The following is an 11931-nucleotide window of genomic DNA, read 5'->3' as shown; positions in this document are numbered from 1 at the left end:
ATATACACCTAATTTTATCTAAAAAAGAAAAAAATTGTTGATAATTTTATTCAAAATTTAAGGTAATTAATTTTTCAATTCTAAATGAATTTTATTTTTGGTAAATGAGTAAAATTTTAATAAATAAAAATTAAAAGTTTTGAGAGTCGAAATCTCAAATAGAAACACCCACAAATTATAGAAAGAGAAAACCACAAATCTCCAATGAAATTCACTAAACAAACAAAGACCATCTAAAACACACCTTCAATATCACCAAAAAAAGCTTCAACCATACTTCACTACTAGTAATCACACTTCACAAATTCTGTAACCACAATAAAACTCCACAAATACCACTGAACGCAAAGCCAATAAGAAGTTCCAATAGGATCCATTATGTTACTTGCCTTCTTGAATACCTTTTGCTCAGGCACAAATTTGCTCGGCCCACTAGAAAACCAAAACAAAAAATAAACCAAAAAGTCCAAATCTTAAATGTCCAGTTACAAATTACAAGCCCAAAAATAATTAAAATTACAACCCAAAAAAATGAAGGCCCAATGGCCCAAAATGTTTAAAACTTTTCAGAAAAAAATTGAAACCCTAGCCTACTGCCTAACCCTAGCCGCAAGCCTCTGCCACCTCTGACATTGCAGCTACAGGCCAACCACCGCCACCTCCACGGGCGTTGCACGCCTCTGACACCTGTAGAGAGAAATCAATACAAGACCACGGAAGAAACAACTAGAAAAAAACAAAAAAAAAATAGAAACGAAAAGGTTGTAACTTGGCTATAAAAGCCAAAACTTCCTCTTTGTATTTTTTTCTCTTCTTTTACGAATTAAATAAAGAAAAAAAGAAAACAGAAAACAGATTTCAGAGGTGAAATTTTCATTGTCTTGTTTGATTCTTTTTTTATTTTATTTTCATTTTTTTTACATACTAAATAATAAAAATAAAAAAAGAAAGAAAAAGGAAGGGCTCACCTGAGACGTCCTGCGGCCACGTCGTCGGAGGTCCTCCCTCCATCACCGAAATCGGCCATAAATAGTGAGCCAAAGTTTCATTTTTTTCCTCATTTCATTTTCGTTCTTGTTTTTTTAAAAAAGGGGAAAAGAAATAAATTGGGCTTGTGTTTTAAAAAAGGGCATTTAAAACTTTTTTCTTACTTTCCGACACGGCAGAGCTACGGCGGAGCCACCGTGTGAACTCGCCGGCGTCTTGGTCGGATGTGGGGGATTTTGAGAGAATGAAAGGCTTAGAAGTTTTTTAGATTTTTTTTGGTGAAAGGGCTGGGTTGTATATGAAAGTTAAAAAAAAATTAGGTTTAAATAGTAAAGATGAAATGGCATCGTTTTGGGGGGTCGACCCGACCCGATAAACAGAGGATCCGCGTGTTTTTAAGGCCAAATAGGCTATTTGCGCTTCGAGTCCTTCCTCTTTGTTACGTGTTTTCAATTCGACCCTTGTCCTTTCTTTTGCATTTTTAATTTGACCCCATGTTTTTTGCGCTTGTTTCAGTTTGGTCCTGCGCGAAACGTCGCGCATAAGGGATAGGAGTATTGCCCAGTCAGTCCCTCATTCCTTAAGTGCGTTCCATTTCAGTCCCGAGCCACCCTCTTTTTATTTATTTGCGATTTAAGCCCCAGATTTTGGGTATGTTTTCAATTCAGTCCTTAGCCTGTTTAATTTTATTTTTTTATTTAAAAAAATAGTTTTGTCTAATATTTCACTTAATATTTATTTATTTACTTATTTTCAATTTTAATCAAACTTACATTAGTTTTTATCTTATTTTTTATTTATTATTCCTTTTATTAAAATTGGTTTGTTTATTTTATTTTGGCCTTTAGCCTTCTTGTTTTATTCTATTATTTATTCTTTTGCTATTCCTTTTAAAAATATGCTCTCAAAATTTAGATTTATCATTATTACTATTATTGTCGCTGCTAATTATTGTTGTTGTTATATCGTCATTTGCATCATATTTCTTATTCATGCACGTTAATATTAAGATTCGTTAGTATCAAAGTTATATGTGTATTTTATTATGCGTACTGTTGACACCATTTTTTGATGAAAACAGGGTCGACTTGGGTTTTGAAAATGAGAACGAAAATGGAAGTTGCCACCGATCTTTTTTGATAAGGTGTGATCGGATCACCTTGAAGAGTGGTTGTTTTCAACAAACGATTTAATTTTATTAAAACAACGATTTTGGTCCACGAAATTCAGAAAAACAGGTTCGGGAGTCGGTTACGTACGAGGAAGGATTAGCACCCTCGTAACGCCCAAAATTGGTACCTAGTCGATTATTTAATGTCTTAATGTCGAAAATTGAAAACTTTGAAGAATTTTAAAAATACGGTCCTAAAAAACTCTCGAACAATATGGGTTAGAATTTAGGATTTTCTTGTTCCGAAAGAATATCACATCCAGTACATTAGGATACGATACTTTAAACTTTCGAAACCAAGATCACCTTATGGTTTCCAAAACCCATACTTTGAAATTTTAAGAGGGTATTTGACTATTTGGCTAAACGAGAAATCGAAACCCAGCACATCAGGGCATGCTTTCTCGAATTTCCAAGCGCAAAATATTACCTTTATTATTTTTTAGAGGAATCCTCATATCGAGAAAACATGTCATATCCAATACGTTAGGACACAACGTATCGAATTCCCTATACGAGAATACATGCCAAAAAATTTACTTACTTAAGAAAATATTTGGCTATCCCGGATTTTAGAAAAAAGGGATCATGCCCAGTAAGTTAGGACGCGATCTTTTCTTAATTTCCGAGATCGTTTAGAACTTAAGTTTGAAAAGATTCGTGTATTTAGATTTATTGCGACAATCGAAACCTAGTAAGTTAGGGATCGACCTTCTCGAATCTAAACACGAGATTTTGCTTATTTTAAAATCATGATTCATGCATCAAATTAATCTAACTCGAAATGGTAGAAATGAAACTCGATGTTGATATGCGTACAAAATAATATTAGATACGATGGTGAGCAAAAACAACAAAAATAAAATAAATAAAAGGACAAAACAATAACATACAAGAATACAAGCATATAAATAAAAATAAAACATTCTTTCAAAATAATAATAAAATGTAAGTCAATAGATAAATAAATAAAATGAATAAAATTATAAAAGGTCAAAAGGATATATGTATGTACATATATATATTAAAAGAAATATATAAATATGTATTTATATTCATGAAAATTAAAAATGTATATAGATATATATAGATGTGTATATAGATTATAAAATATAAAAATATATTAAATATATACGTATTATAAGATATGGTAAAGAATGTATAAACATGTGTATATATATATATATATATATAATTATGAAAATTAAATATATATATATATATGTACATAAATTATAGAATATATAAATACGTATATAGAAAAATAATAAATATATATTATAAAATATGTGCCTATATATATATGAGTAACAAAATTTGAAGTTTAAAAAATATAAATAAGTAAATAATAATAATAATAATAATAATAATAATAATAATAATAATAATAATAATAATGATAATAATAAGCTAAAAATGAAATAAAGTAAAATAAAGCAATGATACATTGAAATACGAAAAGAAAGCATAAATGATGAAGAATAGAAAATAAAAGTAAAAGAGAAAGAAAAAAAAGTAAATAAATAAAGTCAAAACAAAATTTAAACGAAAGAAATCGAAAATAAATAAATAAAAAAAGTCCTAGGAGCAAATCGCAACGCGCGTTTGACATGGAGGACTAAAAGGGAAAATTTCCCCACCCTCAGAACGCAGCGCTTTAATGCGGACTTAATCGAGACAGAAATAAAATTAAAAAGCTAAATTGAAAATAGAAGAAAAAGAAGAAAAATGGTCAAATTGCAACGCATTGCAAAAGTGGAGGGACTACGCGCACAAATATCCCTTTTTAAGAAACACGCGGATCCTCCCCCAGGGTCGGGTCACGTCGCGAGTCAGGGCCAAAACGGCGTCATTTTGGCACCTGAACCCTAGTAGCAAAACGGCGCCGATTTATGGGGCTATTTAAGCCCAAATTTTATTTTTTTGTTTCATTTTCTTTCCCCCTCACAAAAAAACCGCAGCAGTTCTCTCAAAGCCCTTCCCCTCTCCAACTGGTCCGGCCAATGATCACCGTGCTTGGGGCCGTCATTGTCGACATCGGCACCGCCACAAGACAGTGGCCGGTGAAGATAAAAATATGTATTTTCTAGATTTCGACCCCCTTAAGCCCAAATCCGGGCTCAAAACACCGAAAAAAACAAGGGAAAAGAGACTATCAGCCTTCTAAACGACAGATTTTGTCACCAGAGAAGAAGCCCCCACGATGTTAAAGACACGGACCGATTCCGGTGAATCCTTTCCATTTTCCTTTTTTTTTTCTTTATTTTTGTATGTAAAGATATGAAAATTAAAATAGAAAAACAGAATAATAATGAAACAAAAATAAAAAAATGGCGATAGAAGTAAACCTTCTGATTTTTTTGACTGATATTTTTTTATTCGACTATCCCCCCTTTTACATTATTTTTTTCAGGCTTATAAAGCCGAAAATCAATCCCCTTTTTTTTCTGCCCTCTCTTTTTTTTATGCTGCTTCTATTTCCTTTTTTATGTTGCTTGCAGGTACTTGGCGAAGGCAAAGGCGTGGCTTGCCGTTTTTGTGTAAGGCCGACTGGCGGTGGCAGGCCTCAGGCGTGGTGCACGCTGAAGGTGCACATGGAGGCAGCGGCGCCTTAGGGTTTCAATTCCTGCTGAAACCAATTAAGGTTTCGGGCCGTTTGGGCCATTATTTTTTGTTTGGGCTTGTGGGTTCATTGGGCTGAAAATTGGGCTGTACACGTACTATCTCATGGTTATTTAGATGCATGTTGTATTATCACTATTAGCTATGTACAACTTCTTTTTACTTATTAAATGATTTCTCTAAGAACATAATAAATTAAATGTATATCTTTTAAGCATTTCATTTCCCTTTTACCCAAATAAAAAAAACCTCGAAATAACACAATATTTCGCGTTTTGGAAATTCAAGAAATCATACCCTAACTTACGGGGTTTCAGTTTTCTCAATAAACCTAAATAAGCAAAATATCCTTTTAAAATTTCAAAATGAAAGAAATCTCGATATAAGGCAAAATTTCACGTTTTTGGGAATTCAAGAAACTGTACCCTAACTTACGGGGTTTCGATTTTCTCGTTAAATTTAAATAGCAAAATATCCTTTTAAAATTTTAAAATACAAAGTTTTAATAAAAATTAAAGGCGAGCTTATTCTCAAAGGTCCTAAATATCGTGTCCTAATTTACGGGATGTGGTATTCCGTTACCTTGGGACGAGTGGGTCTTTAACTCTCTTTTCAATTTATTCAAGTTTTAATAACATTAATATAAAAGGGATCGTATTTTAAATTTCCTTTCAAATTTTTACCTTTTGACATTAAGACATTAAGTAGTCAACTAGGTACCAATTTTGGGCATATCGGGGGTGCTAATCCTTCCTCGTGCGTAACCAACTCCCGAACCCGTTTTCTGGATTTTGTAGACCAATAATTATCGTTTTAATGAATTTAAAACTTTTTAAATTATAAGGTGATCCGATCACACCTAAATAAAAAGAATTGGTGGCGACTCCCGTGTTCGTTTTCGTTTTCAAAATTAAAGTCGACCCCCTTTTCAAAAAATGGTTGCGACACCTTTAACGACCAACACCTACTCCACTCATATCAAACACTGCTAAAATCTTCATATAAGAATTTGTCAAGTCACAATCTCGACCAAAACATCCACAACATTATCTTCATCACCCTCCAAATTTTTTTGCATCTCGAAACATACCTATTTCCTATTTCTAAATTCAAATTCTGTTAGAGACTCCTTACTAATCCTACCATCAAACTCTATCGACTTTGTCACTTTTATCTACACTTTCAACTTCCTCAACTTTGCGGCTCCTCTCTTAGCCATAGTATTAGACTTGCTCATGGGTAGAGATACACGTCCAAGCTTGAAACACTACACCAAAACAGGCTTTTAGCGGCGTTTGGACAAAAAACGCCACTAAAAATCGAGCATTAGCGGCGCTTTACGTAAAACGCCGCTAAAGATCGAGCATTAGCGGCGTTTCTAGGAAAGCGCCGCTAAAAATTATCATTAGCGGCGTTTTTTGGAAAAACGCCGCAAAAAGTCTAAGCCCAACGACATCGTTTTGTACCTTACAGATCTTTAGCGGCGTTTTGAAAAAAAGCGGCGCTAATGCTCAGATCTTTAGCGGCGTTTTTGAGAAAGCGCCGCTAATGCTCGATCTTTAGCGGCGTTTTAAAAAGCGCGCTAATGCTCGATCTTTAGCGGCGTTTTAAAAAGCGCTGCTAATGCTCGAATCTTTAGCGGCGTTTTGAGAAAGCGCCGCTAATATCAGATCTTTAGCGACGTTTTTAAAAGCGCCGCTAATGCTCAGATCTTTAGCGGCGTTTTGAAAGCGCCGCTAATGCTAGATCTTTAGCGGCGTTTTTGAGAAAGCGCCGCTAATGCTCAATTTTAATTGAACATTTTATCTGCTATTTACTATTTAATTTATTTTAATTGAATATTTGTTAAAATGGATAAATTTGAAATAATGACACGTAAAAATAATTTGAAATAAAAAACATAGAAAATATTTGTTAAAAATGAAGAAATTAAAATAATATTATTTAAAATAATTTTAAAATTTTTGTGTACATGATTGATTGATTTTAATTTATATATTAAATAATTTCAAATATAATTGTAAAAGATACGATAGTATTAATTTTAAAATATTTAATTTAATTATCATTATAGTTTAGGGTTTAATATATATGGTTTAGGGTATATATATGGTTAATTTAGGATTTAGAATTTGGTTTAAGAGTTGCAATTTTAAGGTTTATAAATTATGGAATTAGGGATTATGGATTAGGGATTCTGATTTAAGGGTTGTGATTTAAGGTTTATGGGTTAGGGGTTAGGGGTTAAGGGTTAGAGATTAAGAGTTAGGGATTTAGGGTTTATAGATTTAGTGTTAGGTTAGGGTTTAGGGTTTAGATTAATTAGTGTGTTTTAATTTATATATTAAATAATGTTTAGGGGTTAGGGGTTAGGGATTTGGGGTCGGGTTAGGGTTTATGATTTAGATTAATTAGTGTTTTTTAATTTCTATATTTAATAAGGTTTAGAGGTTAGTGGTTTGGGGTTTGGGGTTAAGAGTTAGTGATTTAAGGTTTAGAGATTCGGGGTCGAGTTAGGGTTTAAGGTTTAGATTAAGTAGTATTTTTTAATTTATATATTAAACAAGTTCTTATATAATTGTAAAGATTATTAGTTTAAAATTGATATGCAATATACAATAATTGAATATAAAAATTGTAAAATATATGAGCTTTAGCATGTTTATAGCCAAAAACGCTAATATGATTTAGAATTTTCAAAAGCGGTGTCGTTTCATTACAATAATTTAATTTATTAGTGGTGTTTCTTCCGTAAACGCCGGAAAAGGTAACATTAGCGGTGTTTATGACTAAAAAGTATTTAATTTAAACCATTTGATATATTTAAATATTAGATTTAAAAATAATAAATAAAAAATGTAACAAATTGATACGGATAGGTAACTATCTATTTTAGATATATAGGACCAAATTATAACAAATAAAAATAAAATACAAAAACTAAAATCATTCCACATCGAACATCTAGCAAAATAATTATATTTTATTTAGCAAGAAATATCTCTAATAAAATGGAGATTAGATCGAAATGAACAATATAAAATCATAATTAACGTCTCAATCTTTAATAGAAATTTGATATATGAGAGATTATTTGATAGTAAAATAATTTTACTTTAAAAAATCAATTTATAAAAACAAAATAAAAATTAATAAAAACACGAACATTAAAGACTACAAAATTATTTTATCATTTTCTAATTGCTACATTGATAATTTTAACATAAAATTAGATGTTTAAATTAAAAAATAAAAATTTAATATCTCAAAATTAAAATGTAGAGATTTCCTTTAAATTTCAAAAGCATATATATAGGGTAATCGCATTCATTACACCGTAAGTTCTACGATTTTGGGCCGACTTTGTTATACGGGCTTATCCATATAAAAATTTTATCCATATAAAACTAATAAAAAATTCAATTTATAAAAAATAATAATAAATGTTTTATAAAATCACTTAACTAATAAATATTAACAGATTTAAAATGAAATAATTTTTTGCGGCGTTTTTATGAAAAATGCATAAAATAAAAATAATGGCGTTTTTATAAAAAGCACAAAAAATAATTTTACTTTAAAATAATTTTAGCAGAAAAAATATAAGATTTTTAACATAGTAAAACGGCGTCGTTTTGTATAAAAATAAAATGATTTTTTGCGACATTTTTATAAAAAACGCCGGAAACAAAAAGATATTCAAAATCCAAATTTTTGGTTACCCGCTCGTTACTCCCTCTTCTCCTCATCTCCATCGCACGCCCTAAATACCCCAAATTTTGTACTTAATTTTTTTTCCCTTTTACTCAGCTGAAAACTTGGGGATTTTGGCCATTCCATTGCTTTCTTTCTGATTCAATCTTCAATAAGTTTCCAATATGGCTGGGAAATTAACTACAGGTTCCTCTCTTTTTCTTGATTCAATATGTTCTTCTTTCAATGCTCTGCCATTTTCTTACTCTGGGTTTTAAGTTGGTTTTATGCACCCAAGATTATTTGTGTGAATCCCTTCACCTGTGATTGTTTGTTTTGTTGCTGTTGACAATTTTTGAAATCATACTTCTTTTTTCTTTCATCTCCCAAACTTTGTGCTTTCTTTGTTATCAAGTACTTCTTTTTTTTGTATTTGGTACAACAAATCTTTAACGAGTAATCTTAAAAATTCTTGCTTTTGAGGTTAGGTTTCTTTCAATTATAAAGATATATTTGATCATGGTATTTTGATTACTGTCTAAAGTTTGTGATTTCAATCAAAATTTCCCAAATTTTTCGTTTCTTGTTGTTTACATGTTGGCCAAATCACATGCTTTGTATGGTATACTGTGCACCGCAAGATCTTACACTAAAAGACATTTCTTTTTCAATAAAGATGAAGTGGGAAATGGATTTTATTTTTCCTTGTTAATCCCAGTGGCATGTTTTTAATTAGCTGTTTAGAGAAATCATTGATTGAATTTGTTGCTCAAAATGGATTGGGTAATTTAGTGCTTTCAAGGTGAACAAATTGGCCCAGGCCTAGGCCTAGGAGTTGTTAGAGAGAGTTACTCTTTTTAAGTTTTTTTTTTATTTTTGGTTTAAACAATGTCAGGAAATATCATTGGTATTGAGAAACTACATATTGTTGGTGGAGCTGAAGATCGTACTGCTATTACAAACGGTAACGCTGCAAAGAATAAACCTCTAGTTGTTTGCTTCGGTGAATTGTTGATCGACTTGTACCGACGGTTGGAGGGGTTTCTCTGGCTGAAGCACCTGCTTTCAAGAAGGCTCCTGGTGGTGCTCCTGCAAATGTGGCTGTTGGGGTATAACGATTAGGAGGATCATCCGCTTTCGTAGGAAAGTTAAATTCAAACATCACTGCAATAATTCACTATGGCCATCGCCAGAGGCTGCTCGAAAAGGCATGTATATGGGATCAATCGGACATTATTAAGGTATGGTTTCTTTTTATCATGAGACTCATTTATGAAATGTCGTGCTACTGCATTCATTTGCTGCTAACCTAAGAAAATGAAGGTAAGCGAGGATGAAATTACATTCTTAACCGAAGGTGATGACCCTTATGATGATAACGTGGTGATGAAGAAGCTTTTTCATCCTAATCTTAAGCTTTTGGTTGTAACCGAGGGATCAGAGGGTTGTAGATATTACACCAAGGTATGATTATCTCTTCTTTGCTTTTCTTTGAAAAAAGATTGGATGTTATGAATTTCACTAATAATTCTCACAATCCAAGTGGACTTTTTGTGGACCTATAAAATCCTCTATGGAGCCAATGCCCTCAACTAAAGATTATCCGAGTTCTAATGATGCACTGATTAAATAAGTGATATCAACCTATATATCCTCTGCAGGCATTTAAGGGCAGGGTTCCTGGCATTAAAGATAAACCTGTAGACACAACAGGTGCTGGCGATGCGTTTGTCAGTGGCTTATTGAATAGCCTAGCTTCTGATTCAAAGCTATTTCAGGTAGTTACAGTTGTTACATTGGTTTAGATACATCATTTACAGTATCTTCTTTCCTAATGGTTATTGATAAATTCCATATAACTAAACTTACCCCTGGAACATTGTTAGTGCAATTTATATGTTGTGTGTATGTGTGGATTATTATATATATTGGGTTTTTGTTTCTTGATTGTTAAATATGAAATTAGGCATAGGGTTCAAACTTTGGCGAGGGTACTTTTAGTAGTTTGAAACTTCTTTGGTTTTACTCGACTTGCATTCTTTTTACAGTCATCAATATATTTTTTACATTTCTTCCATGCAGCATGGAGTCACAAGAAGTAATTGATGCAGAACTCTCAGCTCGTGTTCTGCAGTTGATAAATGTCACTGATAGTGGACTGCACAGTCAGGTACACTGAGCATAGTAGCTCGGTTTTGATGATATTTATTTTTAATATATATATATGTAGTATGATTTTAATGTTGAAATCTTCATTTTCCTTGTATTATAATTTTATAACTGTTGCCTGGACTTGTCAAAATTTATCACCTTTGTCGTCAGGAGGATTTAGGATGTATTTCTGGGATAGTGAAAACCCAAGACTTGTCTTCACGAAATGCCAACAACCTTGTGGATGATAGACAGGATCTCTAGATTGTCGGTGCCATACGGGATAAGGATAGAAAATTTTAACTACTTCAATGAGAGAAGACATGAAAACATGCAGATGAGAAAACTTCCAAGCAAGTTCATCCTCATATTATGCATTTTGGTCTACTTTTTAAACTAGTGCAATTTTCCTCACTCGTGTAGATTTCGTAATACATAAAACTATTTAAGGTTGTTTAAAGTTGTACTGACTCATGCCTACTCATTGCCATTTTGAAATGTAATTAGGAAGTTGTTCCGAAACGCACAATACAGATGGAAGAAGTCATACAAGTTTCTCATATGTATTATTTATCTTAGCTTTGATCCTAAATTTTTATTTTTACTTTAATATTTACGACAACTTGAGTTCTAACTTTTGGATTTTAATTGTGTTATTAATTTATTATTTTAAATTCTAAAACTAAATTCATTAATTTTTATATTTAGTTTTAAAGTTAAAATTTCATAGAAAATTTAATTTAAATAATATTTTTTATTTATCCTTAAAAGTATATTTAAAGTTCAAATTTAGAAAATAAAACATAATATAATATTTATCATAAAAATAAATATAATTTGATTAAAATAATTTTTTTAAAGGTTATGTTTTTAGCGGCGTTTTTGCTAGAAGCGCCGCTAAAGGTTTGATTTATAGCGGCGTTTGTGGTAAAAGCGCCGCTAAAGGTCTTGGTCTTTAGCGGCGTTTGTGGAAAAAGCGCCGCTAAAGGTCTTGGTTTTTAGTGGCGTTTGTGGGAAAAGCGCCTCTAAAGGTCTTGGTCTTTAGCGGCGTTTGCGGGAGAAGCGCCGCTAAAGGTCTTGTTCTTTAGCGGCGTTTGTGGGAAAAGCGCCGCTAAAGGTCTTGGTCTTTAGCGGCGTTTGTGGGAAAACGCCGCTAAAGGTCTGGTTCTTTAGCGGAGTTTATTTCTAAAAACGCCGCTAAAGTTAGCGACGCTGTCATTAGTGGCATTTTTTGTGGCGCTAAAAAGCACCGCTAAAGGCCTAAAAAAGCGCCGCTAAAAGCCTGTTTTGGTGTAGTGAAAGTCTAT

General features: G+C 32.3%; 1 pseudogene; it reads left to right on the top strand.

The window, feature by feature from the left end:
- The first annotated feature begins 9361 nt into the window (after positions 1-9361).
- Positions 9362-11216, top strand: LOC105801067 (probable fructokinase-6, chloroplastic; annotated as a pseudogene).
- The last annotated feature ends 715 nt before the right edge of the window (positions 11217-11931 follow it).

The sequence above is a fragment of the Gossypium raimondii genome, chromosome 1 (assembly GCF_025698545.1).
Source record: "Gossypium raimondii isolate GPD5lz chromosome 1, ASM2569854v1, whole genome shotgun sequence".
In the NCBI taxonomy this organism is placed as follows: Eukaryota; Viridiplantae; Streptophyta; class Magnoliopsida; order Malvales; family Malvaceae; genus Gossypium; species Gossypium raimondii.
Note: the sequence above shows the minus strand (reverse complement) of the source record. Positions and strands in the feature narration are given on the sequence as shown.